This window comes from Ranitomeya imitator, chromosome 7, assembly GCF_032444005.1.
Source record: "Ranitomeya imitator isolate aRanImi1 chromosome 7, aRanImi1.pri, whole genome shotgun sequence".
In the NCBI taxonomy this organism is placed as follows: domain Eukaryota; kingdom Metazoa; phylum Chordata; class Amphibia; order Anura; family Dendrobatidae; genus Ranitomeya; species Ranitomeya imitator.
Window position 1 is genome coordinate 93,815,088 of NC_091288.1, and position 18,863 is coordinate 93,833,950.

The window sequence follows — 18,863 nt, forward strand, 5'->3', positions numbered from 1 at the left end:
CCCTGAAAAAAAAAATAGTGGGAGATTAACAATGGTCTTTGTGCTTCTGTGCCAGTCCTGTCAGTGCCATCTCTCTCAAATTGTGGGCCACAGAAAGCCTTGTGTTTTTTTTTTATTTTGGTATTTAAATTCTCCCTGAAAAAAAAAATAGTGGGAGATTAATATTGGCCTTTGTACTTCTGTGCCAGTCCTGTCTGTGCCATCTCTCTCAAACTGTGGGCCACAGAAAGCCTAGTGTCTGTTTTTTGTTATTTTGGTTTTTAGATTCTCCCTGAAAAAAATATATATAGTGGGAGATTAATATTGGCCTTTGTGCTTCTGTGCCAGTCCTGTCTGTCCAATCTCTCTCAAATTGTGGGCCACAGAAAGCCTAGTGTTTGTTTTTTTATTTTGGTTTTTAAATTCTCCCTGAAAAAAAAAATAGTGTGAGATTAATATTGGCCTTTGTGCTTCTGTGCCAGTCCTGTCTGTGCCATCTCTCTCAAATTGTGGGCCACAGAAAGCCTAGTGTTCTTTTTTTATTTTGGTATTTAAATTCTCCCTGAAAAAAATAAATACTGGGAGATTAATATTGGCCTTTGTGCTTCTGTGCCAGTCCTGTCTGTGCCATCTCTCTCAAATTGTGGGCCACAGAAAGCCTAGTGTCTGTTTTTTTATTTTGGTTTTTAAATTCTCCCTGAAAAAAAATAAATAGTGGGAGATTAATATTGGCCTTTGTGCTTCTGTGCCAGTCCTTTCTGTGCCATCTCTCTCAAATTGTGGGCCACAGAAAACCGAGTGTTTTTTTTTTATTTTGGTATTTAAACTCTCCCTGAAAAAAAAATAGTAACATAACATAGTAACATAGTAACATAGTTAGTAAGGCCGAAAAAAGACATTTGTCCATCCAGTTCAGCCTATATTCCATCATAATAAATCCCCAGATCTACGTCCTTCTACAGAACCTAATAATTGTATGATACAATATTGTTCTGCTCCAGGAAGACATCCAGGCCTCCAGTGGGAGATTAATATTGGCCTTTGTGCTTCTCTGCCAGTCCTGTCTATGCCATCTCTCTCAAATTGTGGGCCACAGAAAGCCTAGTGTCTGTTTTTTGTAATTTTGGTTTTTAAAATCTCCCTGAAAAAAAAAATAGTGGGAGATTAATATTGGCCTTTGTGCCTCTGTGCCAGTCCTGTCTGTGCCATCTCCCTCAAATTGTGGGCCACAGAAAGCCTAGTGTCTATTTTTTGTTATTTTGGTTTTTAAATTCTCCCTGAAAAAAAAAATAGTGGGAGATTAATATTGGCCTTTGTGCTTGTGTGCCAGTCCTGTCTGTGCCATCTCTCTCAAATTGTGGGCCACAGAAAGCCTAGTGTCTTTTTTTATTTTGGTTTTTAAATTCTCCCTGAAAAAAAAAAAATAGTGGGAGATTAATATTGGCCTTTGTGCTTCTGTGCCAGTCCTGTCTGTGCCATCTCTCTCAAATTGTGGGCCACAGAAAGCCTAGTGTTTGTTTTTTGTTATTTTGGTTTTTAAAATCTCCCTGAAAAAAAAAAATAGTGGGAGATTAATATTGGCCTTTGTGCTTTTGTGCCAGTCCTGTCTGTGCCATCTCTCTCAAATTGTGGGCCACAGAAAGCCTAGTGTCTGTTTTTTGTTATTTTGGTTTTTAAATTCTCCCTGAAAAAAAAAATATAGTGGGAGATTAATATTGGCCTTTCTGCTTCTGTGCCAGTCCTGTCTGTGCCATCTCTCTCAAATTGTGGGCCACAGAAAGCCTAGTGTCTGTTTTTTTAATTTTGGTTTTTAAATTCTCCCTGAAAAAAAAATAAATAGTGTGAGATTAATATTGGCCTTTGTGCCTCTGTGCCAGTCCTGTCTGTGCCATCTCTCTCAAATTGTGGGCCACAGAAAGCCTAGTGTCTGTTTTTTGTTATTTTGGTTTTTAAATTTTCCGTGAAAAAAAAAAAAATAGTGGGAGATTAATATTGGCCTTTGTACTTCCGTTCCAGTCCTGTCTGTGCCATCTCTCTCAAATTGTGGGCCACAGAAAGCCTAGTGTCTTTTTTTATTTTGATTTTTAAATTCTCCCTGAAAAAAAAAATAGTGGGAGATTAATAATGGCCTTTGTGCTTCTGTGCCAGTCCTGTCAGTGCCATCTTTCTCAAATTGTGGGCCACAGAAAGCCTTGTGTTTTTTTTTTATTTTGGTATTTAAATTCTCCCTGAAAAAAAAAATAGTGGGAGATTAATATTGGCCTTTGTGCTTCTGTGCCAGTCCTGTCTGTGCCATCTCTCTCAAATTGTGGGCCACAGAAAGCCTAGTGTCTGTTTTTTGTTATTTTGGTTTTTAAATTCTCCCTGAAAAAAATATATATAGTGGGAGATTAATATTGGTCTTTGTGCTTCTGTGCCAGTCCTGTCTGTGCCATCTCTCTCAAATTGTGGGCCACAGAAAGCCTAGTGTTTGTGTTTTTATTTTGGTTTTTAAATTCTCCCTGAAAAAAAAAATAGTGTGAGATTAATATTGGCCTTTGTGCTTCTGTGCCAGTCCTGTCTGTGCCATCTCCCTCAAATTGTGGGCCACAGAAAGCCTAGTGTCTGTTTTTTGTTATTTTGTTTTTTAAATTCTCCCTGAAAAAAAAAATAGTGGGAGATTAATATTGGCCTTTGTGCTTGTGTGCCAGTCCTGTCTGTGCCATCTCTCTCAAATTGTGGGCCACAGAAAGCCTAGTGTCTTTTTTTATTTTGGTTTTTAAATTCTCCCTGAAAAAAAAAAATAGTGGGAGATTAATATTGGCCTTTGTGCTTCTGTGCCAGTCCTGTCTGTGCCATCTCTCTCAAATTGTGGGCCACAGAAAGCCTAGTGTTTGTTTTTTGTTATTTTGGTTTTTAAAATCTCCCTGAAAAAAAAAATAGTGGGAGATTAATATTGGCCTTTGTGCTTTTGTGCCAGTCCTGTCTGTGCCATCTCTCTCAAATTGTGGGCCACAGAAAGCCTAGTGTCTGTTTTTTGTTATTTTGGTTTTTAAATTTTCCGTGAAAAAAAAAAAATAGTGGGAGATTAATATTGGCCTTTGTACTTCAGTTCCAGTCCTGTCTGTGCCATCTCTCTCAAATTGTGGGCCACAGAAAGCCTAGTGTCTTTTTTTATTTTGGTTTTTAAATTCTCCCTGAAAAAAAAAAATAGTGGGAGATTAACAATGGTCTTTGTGCTTCTGTGCCAGTCCTGTCAGTGCCATCTCTCTCAAATTGTGGGCCACAGAAAGCCTTGTGTTTTTTTTTTATTTTGGTATTTAAATTCTCCCTGAAAAAAAAAATAGTGGGAGATTAATATTGGCCTTTGTGCTTCTGTGCCAGTCCTGTCTGTGCCATCTCTCTCAAATTGTGGGCCACAGAAAGCCTAGTGTCTGTTTTTTGTTATTTTGGTTTTTAAATTCTCCCTGAAAAAAATATATATAGTGGGAGATTAATATTGGCCTTTGTGCTTCTGTGCCAGTCCTGTCTGTGCCATCTCTCTCAAATTGTGGGCCACAGAAAGCCTAGTGTTTGTTTTTTTATTTTGGTTTTTAAATTCTCCCTGAAAAAAAAAATAGTGTGAGATTAATATTGGCCTTTGTGCTTCTGTGCCAGTCCTGTCTGTGCCATCTCTCTCAAATTGTGGGCCACAGAAAGCCTAGTGTTCTTTTTTTATTTTTGTATTTAAATTCTCCCTGAAAAAAAATAAATACTGGGAGATTAATATTGGCCTTTGTGCTTCTGTGCCAGTCCTGTCTGTGCCATCTCTCTCAAATTGTGGGCCACAGAAAGCCTAGTGTTTGTTTTTTGTTATTTTGGTTTTTAAATTCTCCCTGAAAAAAAAAAATAGTGGGAGATTAATATTGGCCTTTGTGCTTGTGTGCCAGTCCTGTCTGTGCCATCTCTCTCAAATTGTGGGCCACAGAAAGCCTAGTGTCTTTTTTTATTTTGGTTTTTAAATTCTCCCTGAAAAAAAATAAATAGTGGGAGATTAATATTGGCCTTTGTGCTTCTGTGCCAGTCCTGTCTGTGCCATCTCTCTCAAATTGTGGGCCACAGAAAGCCTAGTGTTTGTTTTTTGTTATTTTGGTTTTTAAAATCTCCCTGAAAAAAAAAAATAGTGGGAGATTAATATTGGCCTTTGTGCTTTTGTGCCAGTCCTGTCTGTGCCATCTCTCTCAAATTGTGGGCCACAGAAAGCCTAGTGTCTGTTTTTTGTTATTTTGGTTTTTAAATTCTCCCTGAAAAAAAAAATATAGTGGGAGATTAATATTGGCCTTTGTGCTTCTGTGCCAGTCCTGTCTGTGCCATCTCTCTCAAATTGTGGGCCACAGAAAGCCTAGTGTCTGTTTTTTTAATTTTGGTTTTTAAATTCATCCTGAAAAAAAAATAAATAGTGGGAGATTAATATTGGCCTTTGTGCCTCTGTGCCAGTCCTGTCTGTGCCATCTCTCTCAAATTGTGGGCCACAGAAAGCCTAGTGTCTGTTTTTTGTTATTTTGGTTTTTAAATTTTCCGTGAAAAAAAAAAAAATAGTGGGAGATTAATATTGGCCTTTGTACTTCCGTTCCAGTCCTGTCTGTGCCATCTCTCTCAAATTGTGGGCCACAGAAAGCCTAGTGTCTTTTTTTTGATTTTGGTATTTAAATTCTCCCTGAAAAAAAAAATAGTGGGAGATTAATATTGGCCTTTGTTCTTCTGTGCCAGTCCTGTCTGTGCCATCTCTCTCAAATTGTGGGCCACAGAAAGCCTAGTGTCTGTTTTTTGTTATTTTGGTTTTTAAATTCTCCCTGAAAAAAATATATATAGTGGGAGATTAATATTGGCCTTTGTGCTTCTGTGCCAGTCCTGTCTGTGCCATCTCTCTCAAATTGTGGGCCACAGAAAGCCTAGTGTTTGTGTTTTTATTTTGGTTTTTAAATTCTCCCTGAAAAAAAAAAATAGTGTGAGATTAATATTGGCCTTTGTGCTTCTGTGCCAGTCCTGTCTGTGCAATCTCTCTCAAATTGTGGGCCACAGAAAGCCTAGTGTTCTTTTTTTATTTTGGTATTTAAATTCTCCCTGAAAAAAAATAAATAGTGGGAGATTAATATTGGCCTTTGTGCTTCTGTGCCAGTCCTGTCTGTGCCATCTCTCTCAAATTGTGGGCCACAGAAAGCCTAGTGTCTGTTTTTTTATTTTGGTTTTTAAATTCTCCCTGAAAAAAATAAATAGTGGGAGATTAATATTGGCCTTTGTGCTTCTGTGCAAGTCCTGTCTGTGCCATCTCTCTCAAATTGTGGGCCACAGAAAACCGAGTGTTTTTTTTTTATTTTGGTATTTAAACTCTCCCTGAAAAAAAAATAGTGGGAGATTAACATTGGCCTTTGTGCTTCTGTGCCAGTCCTGTCTGTGCCATCTCTCTCAAATTGTGGGCCACAGAAAGCCTAGTGTCTGTTTTTTTATTTTGGTTTTTAAATTCTCCCTGAAAAAAAAATAAATAGTGGGAGATTAACCCCTTTCTGACATCGGACGTACTATCCCGTCCATGTGGGGTGGGCCCCTATGACCATGGACGGGATAGTACATCCAGCGCGATCGGCGGCGCTCACGGGGGGAGCGCCGCCGATCGCGGCCGGGTTTCAGCTGTTTATCGCAGCTGACATCCGGCACTATGTGCCAGGAGCGGTCACGGACCGCCCCCGACACATTAACCCCTGGCACACCGCGATCAAAGATGATCGCGATGTGCCGGCGGTACAGGGAAGCTTCCCGCAGGGAGGGGGCTCCCTGCGGGCTTCCCTGAGCCCCCCGCAGCAACGCGATGTGATCGCGTTGCTGCGAGGGTCTCACCTCCCTCCCTGCTCCCTCCAGCCCCGGATCCAAGATGGCCGCGGATCCGGGTCCTGCAGGGAGGGAGGTGGCTTCACAGAGCCTGCTCAGAGCAGGCACTGTGAAGCCTGCAGTGCTGCATGTCAGATCAGTGATCTGACAGAGTGCTGTGCAAACTGTCAGATCACTAATCTGTGATGTCCCCCCCTGGGACAAAGTAAAAAAGTAAAAAAAAAAAATTTCAAATGTGTAAAAAAAAATAAAAAAAAATATTCCAAAATAATGAAAAAAAAAAAATATTATTCCCATAAATACATTTCTTTATCTAAATAAAAACAAAAAAACAATAAAAGTACATATATTTAGTATCGCCGCGTCCGTAACGGAACGACCTATAAAACTGGCCCACTAGTTAACCCCTTCAGTAAACACCGTAAGAAAAAAAAAAAAAAACGAGGCAAAAAAAAAAACCAAACCAAAATATAGAAAAATTATAGCTCTCAAAATGTGGTAACGCAAAAAATATTTTTTGCAATAAAAAGCGTCTTTCAGTGTGTGACGGCTGCCAATCATAAAAATCCGCTAAAAAAACTCGCTATAAAAGTAAATCAAACCCCCCTTCATCACCCCCTTAGTTAGGGAAAAATTAAAAAAATGTATTTATTTCCATTTTCCCATTAGGGCTAGGGTTAGAGTTAGGGCTAGGGTTAGGGCTAGGGTTAGGGCTAGGGTTAGGGCTAGGGCTAGGGTTAGGGCTAGGGTTAGGGCTAGGGTTAGGGCTAGGGTTAGGGTTAGGGCTAGGGCTAGGGTTAGGGCTAGGGTTAGGGCTAGGGTTAGGGCTAGGGTTAGGGCTAGGATTAGGATTAGGGTTAGGGCTAGGGTTAGGGCTAGGGCTACAGTTTGGGTTGGGGGTAAAGTTACAGTTAGGGTTTAGATTACATTTACGGTTGGGAATAGGGTTGGGATTAGGGTTAGGGGTGTGTCAGGGTTAGAGGTGTGGTTAGGGTTACTGTTGGGATTAGGGTTAGGGATGTGTTTGGATTAGGGTTTCAGTTATAATTGGGGGGTTTCCACTGTTTAGGCACATCAGGGGCTCTCCAAACGCGACATGGCGTCCGATCTCAATTCCAGCCAATTCTGCGTTGAAAAAGTAAAACAGTGCTTCTTCCCTTCCGAGCTCTCCCGTGTGCCCAAACAGGGGTTTACCCCAACATATGGGGTATCAGCGTACTCAGGACAAATAGGACAACAACTTTTGGGGTCCAATTTCTCCTGCTACCCTTGGGAAAATACAAAACTCGGGGCTAAAACATATTTTTTGTGGGAAAAAAAAAGATTTTTTATTTTCACGGCTCTGCGTTATAAACTGTAGTGAAACACTTGGGGGTTCAAAGTTCTCACAACACATCTAGATTAGTTCCCTGGGGGGTCTAGTTTCCAATATGGGGTCACTTGTGGGGGGTTTCTACTGTTTAGGTACATTAGGGGTTCTGCAAACGCAATGTGACGTCTGCAGACCATTCCATCTAAGTCTGCATTCCAAATGGCGCTCCTTCCCTTCCGAGCTCTGCCATGCGTTCAAACGGTGGTTTCCCCCAACATACGGGGTATCAGCGTACTCAGGACAAATTGGACAACAACTTTTGGGGTCGAATTTCTCCTCTTACCCTCGGGAAAATACAAAACTGGGGGCTAAAAAATAATTTTGGGGGGAAAGATTTTTTTTTTTTATTTTCACGGCTCCGCGTTACAAACTGTAGTGAAACACTTGGGGGTTTAAAGCTATCACAACACATCTAGATGAGCTCCTTAGGGGGTCTAGTTTCCAAAATGGTGTCACTTGTGGGAGGTTTCTACTGTTTAGGTACATTAGGGGCTCTGCAAATGCAATGTGACACCTGCAGACCATTCCATCTAAGTCCTCATTCCAAATGGAGCTCCTTCCCTTCCGAGCCCTCCCATGCGCCCAAACAGTGGTTCCCCCCCACATATGGGGTATCAGCGCACTCAGGACAAATTGGACAACAAATTGTGGGGTCGAATTTCTCCTGTTACCCTCGGGAAAATACAAAACTGGGGGCTAAAAAATAATTTTTGTGGGAAAAAATTTTTGTTTTATTTTTACGGCTCTCCATTATAAACTTCTGTGAAGCCCTTGGTGGGTCAAAGCGCTCAGCACGTATCTAGATAAGTTCCTAAGGGGGTCTACTTTCCAAAATGGTGTCACTTGTGGGGGGTTTCTACTGTTTAGGTACATTAGGGGCTCTGCAAACGCAATGTGACACCTGCAGACCATTCCATCTAAGTCTGCATTCAAATGGCACTCCTTCCCTTCTGAGCCCTCCCATGTGCCCAAACAGTGCTTCCCCCCACATATGGTGTATCATCGCACTCAGGACAAATTGGGCAACAAATTTTGGGGTCCAATTTCTCCTGTTACCCTCAGGAAAATACAAAACTGGGGGCTAAAAAAATAATTTTTGTGGGAAAAAATTTTGTTTTATTTTTACGGCTCTGCATTATAAACTTCTGTGAAGCACTTGGTGGGTCAAAGTGCTCACCACACCTCTAGATAAGTTCCTTAGGGGGTCTACTTTCCAAAATGGTGTCATTTGTGGGGGGTTTCAATGTTTAGGCACATCAGTGGCTCTTCAAACGCAACATGGCGTCCCATCTCAATTCCTGTCAATTTTGCTTTGAAAAGTCAAACGGCGCTCCTTCCCTTCCGAGCTCTCCCATCCGCCCAAACAGTGGTTTACCCCCACATATAGGGTATCAGCGTACTCAGGACAAATTGTACAACAACTTTTGGGGTCCAATTTCTTATCTTACCCTTGGGAAAATAAAAAATTGGGGGCAAAAATATAATTTTTGTGAAAAAATATGATTTTTTATTTTTACGGTTCTACATTATAAACTTCTGTGAAGCACTTGGTGGGTCAAAGTGCTCACCACACCTCTAGATAAGTTCCTTAGGGGGTCTACTTTCCAAAATGGTGTCACTTGTGGGGGGTTTCAATGTTTAGGCACATCAGTGGCTCTTCAAACGCAACATGACGTCCCATCTCAATTCCTGTCAATTTTGCATTGAAAAGTCAAACGGCGCTCCTTCCCTTCCAAGCTCTCCCATCCGCCCAAACAGTGGTTTACCCCCACATATGGGCTATCAGCGTACTCAGGACAAATTGTACAACAACTTTTGGGGTCCAATTTCTTCTCTTACCCTTGGGAAAATAAAAAATTGGGGGCGAAAAGATAATTTTTGTGAAAAAATATGATTTTTTATTTTTACGGTTCTACATTATAAACTTCTGTGAAGCACTTGTTGGGTCAAAGTGCTCACCACACCTCTAGATAAGTTCCTTAGGGGGTCTACTTTCCAAAATGGTGTCACTTGTGGGGGGTTTCAATGTTTAGCCACATCAGGGGCTCTCCAAACGAAACATGGCGTCCCATCTCAATTCCAGTCAATTTTGCATTGAAAAGTCAAATGGCACTCCTTCGCTTCCGAGCTCTGCCATGCGCCCAAACAGTGGTTTACCCCCACATGTGGGGTATTGGCATACTCAGGACAAATTGCACAACAATGTTTGGGGTCCATTTTCTCCTGTTACCCTTGGTAAAATAAAACAAATTGGAGCTGAATTAAATTTTTTGTGAAAAAAAGTTAAATGTTCATTTTTATTTAAACATTCAAAAAATTCCTGTGAAGCACCAGAAGGGTTAATAAACTTCTTGAATATGGTTTTGAGCACCTTGAGGGGTGTAGTTTTTAGAATGGTGTCACACTTGGGTATTTTCTATCATATAGACCCCTCAAAATGACTTCAAATGAGATGTGGTCCCTAAAATAAAATGGTGTTGTAGAAATGAGAAATTGCTGGTCAACTTTTAACCCTTATAACTCCCTAACAAAAAAAAATTTTGGTTCCAAAATTGTGCTGATGTAAAGTAGACATGTGGGAAATGTTACTTATTAAGTATTTTGTGTGACATATCTCTGTGATTTAATTGCATAAAAATTCAAAGTTGGAAAATTGCGAAATTTTCATAATTTTCGCCAAATTTCCATTTTTTTCACAAATAAACGCAGGTACTATCAAAGAATTTTTACCATTGTCATGAAGTACAATATGTCACGAGACAACAGTGTCAGAATCACCAGGATCCATTGAAGCGTTCCAGAGTTATAACCTCATAAAGGGGCAGTGGTCAGAATTGTAAAAATTGGCCCGGTCATTAACGTGCAAACCACCCTTGGGGGTAAAGGGGTTAATATTGGCCTTTGTGCTTCTGTGCCAGTCCTGTCTGTGCCATCTCTCTCAAATTGTGGGCCACAGAAAGCCTAGTGTCTGTTTTTTGTTATTTTGGTTTTTAAATTCTCCCTGAAAAAAAATATATAGTGGGAGATTAATATTGGCCTTTGTGCTTCTGTGCCAGTCCTGTCTGTGCCATCTCTCTCAAATTGTGGGCCACAGAAAGCCTAGTGTTTTTTTTTATTTTGGTATTTAAATTCTTCCTGAAAAAAAAAATAGTGGGAGATTATTATTGGCCTTTGTGCTTCTGTGCCAGTCCTTTCTGTGCCATCTCTCTCAAATTGTGGGCCACAGAAATCCTAGTGTCTGTTTTTTGTTATTTTGGTTTTTAAATTCTCCCTGAAAAAAAATAAATAGTGGGAGATTAATATTGGCCTTTGTGCTTCTGTGCCAGTCCTGTCTGTGCCATCTCTCTCAAATTGTGGGCCACAGAAAGCCTATTTTTTTTTTTTTTTGGTTTTTAAATTCTCCCTGAAAAAAAAAAATAGTGGGAGATTAATATTGGCCTTTGTGCTTCTGTGCCAGTCCTGTCTGTGCCATCTCTCTCAAATTGTGGGCCACAGAAAGCCTAGTGTCTTTTTTTTTATTTTGGTTTTGAAATTCTCCCTGAAAAAAAAATAAATAGTGGGAGATTAATATTGGCCTTTGTGCTTCTGTGCCAGTCCTGTCTGTGCCATCTCTCTCAAATTGTGGGCCACAGAAAGCCTAGTGTCTGTTTTTTTATTTTGGTTTTTAAATTCTCCCTAAAAAAAATAAATAGTGGGAGATTAATATTGGCCTTTGTGCTTCTGTGCCAGTCCTGTCTGTGCCATCTCTCTCAAATTGTGGGCCACAGAAAGCCTTTTTTTTTTTTACTTTGATATTTAAATTCTCCCTGAAAAAAAAAATAAATAGTGGGAGATTAATATTGGCCTTTGTACTTCTGTGCCAGTCCTGTCTGTGCCATCTCTCTCAAATTGTGGGCCACAGAAAGCCTAGTGTTTGTTTTTTATTTTGGTATTTAAATTCTCCCTGAAAAAAAATAAATAGTGGGAGATTAATATTGGCCTTTGTGCTTCTTTGCCAGTCCTGTCTGTGCCATCTCTCTCAAATTGTGGGCCACAGAAAGCCTAGCGTCTTTTTTTTATTTTGGTTTTTAAATTCTCCCTGAAAAAAAAAATAGTGTGAGATTAATATTGGCCTTTGTGCTTCTGTGCCAGTCCTGTCTGTGCCATCTCTCTCAAATTGTGGGCCACAGAAAGCCTAGTGTCTGTTTTTTGGTTATTTTGGTTTTTAAATTCTTCCTGAAAAAAAAAAAATAATGGGAGATTAATAATGGCATTTGTGCTTGAGTGACAGTCCTGCGTGTGTGGCATCTCTCTCATTTTGTCCCACAGAAATCCGAGTGTGTAACATTGTGCCTGATTTTCCTTGCAGTCTCACCCACCTATAAAGGGATATCTAAATCCTACAGAAGTTTGAGTTAACCTTGTAAGTTGTTTAACAGTAACAAATACCGTTACTTTGGTTATGTTTTTAAAACAATGAGGAAGTCTGGTGGAAGAGGTCGTGGCCGTGTGCGTTCATTGCCAGCTGGTAATGATGGTAGTGGTGGTGGAGCATCAGGTGGTCGTGGGAAAAACAATATAGCACCTAAGTCTCGAGCTGTGGAGCCAGGTTCGTCGTCTGGCTACACAAGGCCTCGAACGCTCCCTTTTCTGGGAGTAGGAAAACCGCTTTTAAAGCCGGAGCAGCAAGAGCAAGTTTTGGCTTTCCTTGCTGACTCAGCTTCTAACTCTTTTGCCTCCTCTTCTGAAGCTGGTAAATGTAAAAGCAGCGCGTCGTTAGTGGATGTTCACGGTTAGGGACAAGTCACTTCCTTGTCCTCTTCAGCCAAAACAACAACAGAGAAGGATGCGTCAGGCGACACAACGGGTTACTCCATGGAGCTCTTTACACATACCGTTCCTGGGTTAGAAAGTGAAACAGTTAACACGCCATGCCCATTACAAGTTGAATCGGACATGGAATGCACAGATGCACAGCCACAGCCAGACTACTATGCTGTTCCTTTGACTCAGACCACAACATTGCCCTCGCAGTGTACTGATCCAGAATCAGACCCTGATGAGACTATGGTGCCCCGTCACGAACGCTATACCACCGGCTTACACGGTGACACAGACGAAGTTGCACACGAGATAGAAGAGGAGGTCATAGATGACCCAGTTGTTGACCCCGATTGGCAGCCATTGGGGGAACAGGGTGCAGGCGGCAGTAGTTCTGAAGTGGAGGAGGAGGGGCCGCAGCAGGCATCAACATCGCAACAGGTTCCATCTGCCAGGCCCGTATCTGGCCCAAAACGCGTGGCAAAGCCAAAACCTGTTGGAGGACAGCATGGCCATCCGGTTAAAGCTCAGTCTGCAATGCCTGAAAAGGTATCCGATGCTAGAAAGAGTGCAGTCTGGCATTTTTTTTAAACAACATCCAATTGATCAGCGCAAAGTCATCTGTCAAAAATGTTCAACTACCTTAAGCAGAGGTCAGAATCTGAAAAGTCTAAATACAAGTTGCATGCATAGACATTTAACCAACATGCATTTGCAAGCCTGGACTAACTACCAATCGTCCCTTAAGGTTGTAGCACCCTCGGCCAATGAAGCTAGTCAGCAACGCAACATCCCTTCCGTCACTGTAAGGCCACCATTTTCCGCACCACCTGCAGTATCTGTGCAGGTTTCGTTGCCAGGCCAAAGCAGTCAGGGTCAGGGAATCACCAGTTTCGTAGTTGGAAACACTGCATGTAGGGCACCGGCAAGAATACTGTCTCCAACCGTCTCTCAGTCTGCCATGTCCACCGGCACCCCCGCTAGTTCCACGATCTCCAGCTCTCCAGTCCAGCTCACCCTACATGAGACTCTCGTTAGAAAAAGGAAGTACTTAGCCTCGCATCCACGTACACAGGGTTTGAACGCCCACATAGCTAGACTAATCTCGTTAGAGATGATGCCCTACCGGTTAGTTGAAAGCGAAGCTTTCAAAGGCCTGATGGACTACGCTGTAGCACGCTACGAGCTACCTGTTATGATTAGGTAATTCAGTACCACAATGGACATAGAAGTCAGAGCACATACAGTGACCTGACAATGACCCAAAAACATAGAACGAGCTCTGAGACGTGGGAACTCTGCTGACCGCAATCCCTAATCCTCTCCAACCACACTAGAGGCAGCCGTGGATTGCGCCTACCGTCCCCTATGCAACTCGGCACAGCCTGAGAAACTAGCTAGCCTGAAGATAGAAAATAAGCCTACCTTGCCTCAGAGAAATACCCCAAAGGAAAAGGCAGCCCCCACATATAATGACTGTGAGTTAAGATGAAAAGACAAACGTAGAGATGAAATAGATTTAGCAAAGTGAGGCCCGACTTTCTGAACAGAGCGAGGATAGGAAAGGTAACTTTGAGGTCAACACAAAACCCTACAAACAACCACGCAAAGGGGCAAAAAGACCCTCCGTACCGACTAACGGCACGTAGGTACACCCTCTGCGTCCCAGAGCTTCCAGCAAGCAAGGAAAACCAAATAAACAAGCTGGACAGAAAAAACAGCAAACAAAAATAACACAAGAGCAACTTAGCTATGCAGAGCAGCAGGCCACAGGAACGATCCAGGAGGAAGCAAGTCCAATACTAGAACATTGACTGGAGGCCAGGATCAAAGCACTAGGTGGAGTTAAATAGAGCAGCACCTAACGACTTCACCACATCACCTGAGGAAGGAAACTCAGAAGCCGCAGTACCACTTTCCTCCACCAACGGAAGCTCATAGAGAGAATCAGCCGAAGTACCACTTGTGACCACAGGAGGGAGCTCTGCCACAGAATTCACAACAGTACCCCCCCCTTGAGGAGGGGTCACCGAACCCTCACCAGAGCCCCCTGGACGACCAGGATGAGCCATATGAAAGGCACGAACAAGATCGGGAGCATGGACATCAGAGGCAAAGACCCAGGAATTATCTTCCTGAGCATAACCCTTCCACTTAACCAGATACTGGAGTTTCCGTCTTGAAACACGAGAATCCAAAATCTTCTCCACAATATACTCCAACTCCCCCTCCACCAAAACCGGGGCAGGAGGATCAACAGATGGAACCATAGGTGCCACGTATCCCCGCAACAATGACCTATGGAATACATTATGGATGGAAAAAGAATCTGGAAGGGTCAAACGAAAAGACACAGGATTAAGAACCTCAGAAATCCTATACGGACCAATGAAACGAGGTTTAAACTTAGGAGAGGAAACCTTCATAGGAATATGACGAGAAGACAACCAAACCAAATCCCCAACACGAAGTCGGGGACCCACACAGCGTCTGCGATTAGCAAAACGTTGAGCCTTCTCCTGGGACAAGGTCAAATTGTCCACTACATGAGTCCAAATCTGCTGCAACCTGTCCACCACAGTATCCACACCAGGACAGTCCGAAGACTCAACCTGCCCTGAAGAGAAACGAGGATGGAACACAGAGTTGCAGAAAAATGGCGAAACCAAGGTAGCCGAGCTGGCCCGATTATTAAGGGCGAACTCTGCCAAAGGCAAAAAGGACACCCAGTCATCCTGATCAGCAGAAACAAAGCATCTCAGATATGTTTCCAAGGTCTGATTAGTTTGTTCGGTCTGGCCATTAGTCTGAGGATGGAAAGCCGAGGAAAAAGACAAGTCAATGCCCATCCTTGCACAAAAGGCTTGCCAAAACCTTGAAACAAACTGGGAACCTCTGTCAGAAATGATATTCTCTGGAATGCCATGCAAACGAACCACATGCTGGAAGAACAATGGCACCAAATCAGAGGAGGAAGGCAATTTAGACAAGGGTACCAAATGGACAATCTTCGAGAAGCGATCACAAACTACCCAAATGACTGACATTTTTTGAGAGACGGGAAGATCTGAAATAAAATCCATAGAGATATGTGTCCAAGGCCTCTTCGGGACCGGCAAGGGCAAAAGCAACCCACTGGCACGAGAACAGCAGGGTTTAGCCCGAGCACAAATCCCACAGGACTGCACAAAAGAACGCACATCCCGCGACAGAGATGGCCACCAAAAGGATCTAGCCACTAACTCTCTGGTACCAAAGATTCCAGGATGACCAGCCAACACCGAACAATGAACCTCAGAGATAACTTTATTTGTCCACCTATCAGGGACAAACAGTTTCTCCGCTGGGCAACGATCAGGTTTATTAGCCTGAAATTTTTGCAGCACCCTTTGCAAATCAGGGGAGATGGCAGACACAATTATTCCCTCTTTGAGAATACCCGCCGGCTCAGACAAACCCGGAGAGTCGGGCACAAAACTCCTAGACAGGGCATCCGCCTTCACATTTTTAGAGCCCGGAAGGTACGAAATCACAAAGTCAAAACGGGCGAAAAACAGCGACCAACGAGCCTGTCTAGGATTCAACCGCTTGGCAGACTCGAGATAAGTCAAGTTCTTATGATCAGTCAAGACCACCACGCGATGCTTAGCTCCCTCAAGCCAATGACGCCACTCCTCGAATGCCCACTTCATGGCCAGCAACTCTCGATTGCCAACATCATAATTTCGCTCAGCAGGCGAAAACTTCCTGGAAAAGAAGGCACATGGTTTCATCACCGAGCGATCAGAACTTCTCTGCGACAAAACAGCCCCCGCTCCAATCTCAGAAGCATCAACCTCGACCTGGAACGGAAGCAAAACATCTGGCTGACACAACACAGGGGCAGAAGAAAAACGATGCTTCAACTCTTGAAAAGCTTCCACAGCAGCAGAAGACCAATTGACCACATCAGCACCCTTCTTGGTCAAATCGGTCAATGGTTTAGCAATACTAGAAAAATTGCAGATGAAGCGACGATAAAAATTAGCAAAGCCCAGGAACTTTTGCAGACTTTTCAGAGATGTCGGCTGAGTCCAATCATGGATGGCCTGGACCTTAACAGGGTCCATCTCGATAGTAGAAGGGGAAAAAATGAACCCCAAAAATGAAACCTTCTGAACACCAAAGAGACACTTTGATCCCTTCACAAACAAAGAATTAGCACGCAGGACCTGAAACACCGTTCTGACCTGCTTCACATGAGACTCCCAATCATCCGAGAAGACCAAAATATCATCCAAGTATACAATCAGGAATTTATCCAGGTACTCTCGGAAGATGTCATGCATAAAGGACTGAAACACTGATGGAGCATTGGCAAGTCCAAATGGCATTACTAGGTACTCAAAATGGCCCTCAGGCGTATTAAATGCAGTTTTCCATTCATCGCCTCGCTTAATACGCACAAGATTATATGCACCACGAAGATCTATCTTGGTGAACCAACTAGCCCCCTTAATCCGAGCAAACAAATCAGGTAACAGTGGCAAGGGGTACTGAAATTTAACCGTGATCTTATTTAGAAGGCGGTAATCTATACAAGGTCTCAGCGAACCATCCTTCTTGGCCACAAAAAAGAACCCCGCTCCCAATGGCGACGATGACGGGCGAATATGCCCCTTCTCCAAAGACTCCTTCACGTAACTCCGCATAGCGGCGTGCTCAGGCACAGATAAATTAAACAGTCGACCTTTTGGGAATTTACTACCAGGAATCAAATCGATAGCACAATCACAATCCCTATGCGGAGGTAGGGTATCGGACTTGGGCTCATCAAATACATCCCGGTAATCAGACAAGAATTCTGGGACCTCAGAAGGGGTGGATGACGAAATAGACAGAAATGGGACATCACCATGTACCCCCTGACAACCCCAGCTGGACACAGACATGGATTTCCAATCTAATACTGGATTATGGACTTTTAGCCATGGCAACCCCAACACGATCACATCATGCAGATTATGCAACACCAGAAAGCGAATAACCTCCTGATGTGCAGGAGCCATGCACATGGTCAGCTGGGTCCAATACTGAGGCTTATTCTTGGCCAAAGGCGTAGCATCAATTCCTCTCAATGGAATAGGACACTGCAAGGGCTCCAAGAAAAACCCACAACGCCTAGCATACTCCAAGTCCATCAAATTCAGGGCAGCGCCTGAATCCACAAATGCCATGACAGAATAAGATGACAAAGAGCAGATCAAGGTAACGGACAAAAGAAATTTTGACTGTACCGTACCAATGGTGGCAGACCTAGCGAACCGCTTAGTGCGCTTAGGACAATCAGAGATAGCATGAGTGGAATCACCACAGTAGAAACACAGCCCATTCAGACGTCTGTGTTCTTTCCGTTCAACTCTGGTCAAAGTCCTATCACACTGCATAGGCTCAGGTTTATGCTCAGATAATACCACCAAATGGTGCACAGATTTACGCTCACGCAAGCGTCGGCCGATCTGAATGGCCAAAGACATAGACTCATTCAGACCAGCAGGCATAGGAAATCCCACCATGACATCCTTAAGGGCTTCAGAGAGACCCTTTCTGAAAATAGCTGCGAGCGCACCTTCATTCCATTGAGTGAGCACGGACCACTTTCTAAATTTCTGACAATATACCTCTATCTCATCCTGACCCTGACACAGAGTCAGTAAATTTTTTTCTGCCTGATCCACTGAATTAGGTTCATCGTACAGCAATCCGAGCGCCAGGAAAAACGCATCAATATTACATAATGCAGGATCTCCTGGCGCAAGAGAAAATGCCCAGTCCTGAGGGTCGCCATGTAAAAAAGAAATAATGATCCTGACTTGTTGAACTGGGTCACCAGAGGAGCGAGGTTTCAAAGCCAAAAATAGTTTACAATTATTTTTGAAACTCAGAAATTTAGTTCTATCTCCAAAAAACAAATCAGGAATAGGAATTCTTGGTTCTAACATAGAATTCTGAACCACAAAGTCTTGAATATTTTGTACTCTTGCCGTGAGCTGATCCACACATGAAAACAGACCTTTAATGTCCATCGCTACACCTGTGTCCTGAACCACCCAAATGTCTAGGGGAAAAAAAGGCAAAACACAGTGCAGAGAAAAAAAAATGGTCTCAGAACTTCTTTTTTCCCTCTATTGAGAATCATTAGTACTTTGGGCCTCCAGTACTGTTATGATTAGGTAATTCAGTACCACAATGGACATAGAAGTCAGAGCACATACAGTGACCTGACAATAACCCAAAAACATAGAACGAGCTCTGAGACGTGGGAACTCTGCTGACTGCAATCCCTAATCCTCTCCAACCACACTAGAGGCAGCCGTGGATTGCACCTAACGCCCCCTATGCAACTCGGCACAGCCTGAGAAACTAGCTAGCCGGAAGATAGAAAATAAGCCTACCTTGCCTCAGAGAAATACCCCAAAGGAAAAGGCAGCCCCCCACATATAATGACTGTGAGTTAAGATGAAAAGACAAACGTAGAGATGAAATAGATTTAGCAAAGTGAGGCCCGACTTTCTGAACAGATCGAGGATAGGAAAGGTAACTTTGCGGTCAACACAAAACCCTACAAACAACCACGCAAAGGGGGCAAAAAGACCCTCCGTACCGACTAACGGCACGAAGGTACACCCTCTGCATCCCAGAGCTTCCAGCAAGCAAGGAAAACCAAATAAACAAGCTGGACAGTAAAAACAGCAAACAAAAATAACACAAGAGCAACTTAGCTATGCAGAGCAGCAGGCCACAGGAACGATCCAGGAGGAAGCAAGTCCAATACTAGAACATTGACTGGAGGCCAGGATCAAAGCACTAGGTGGAGTTAAATAGAGCA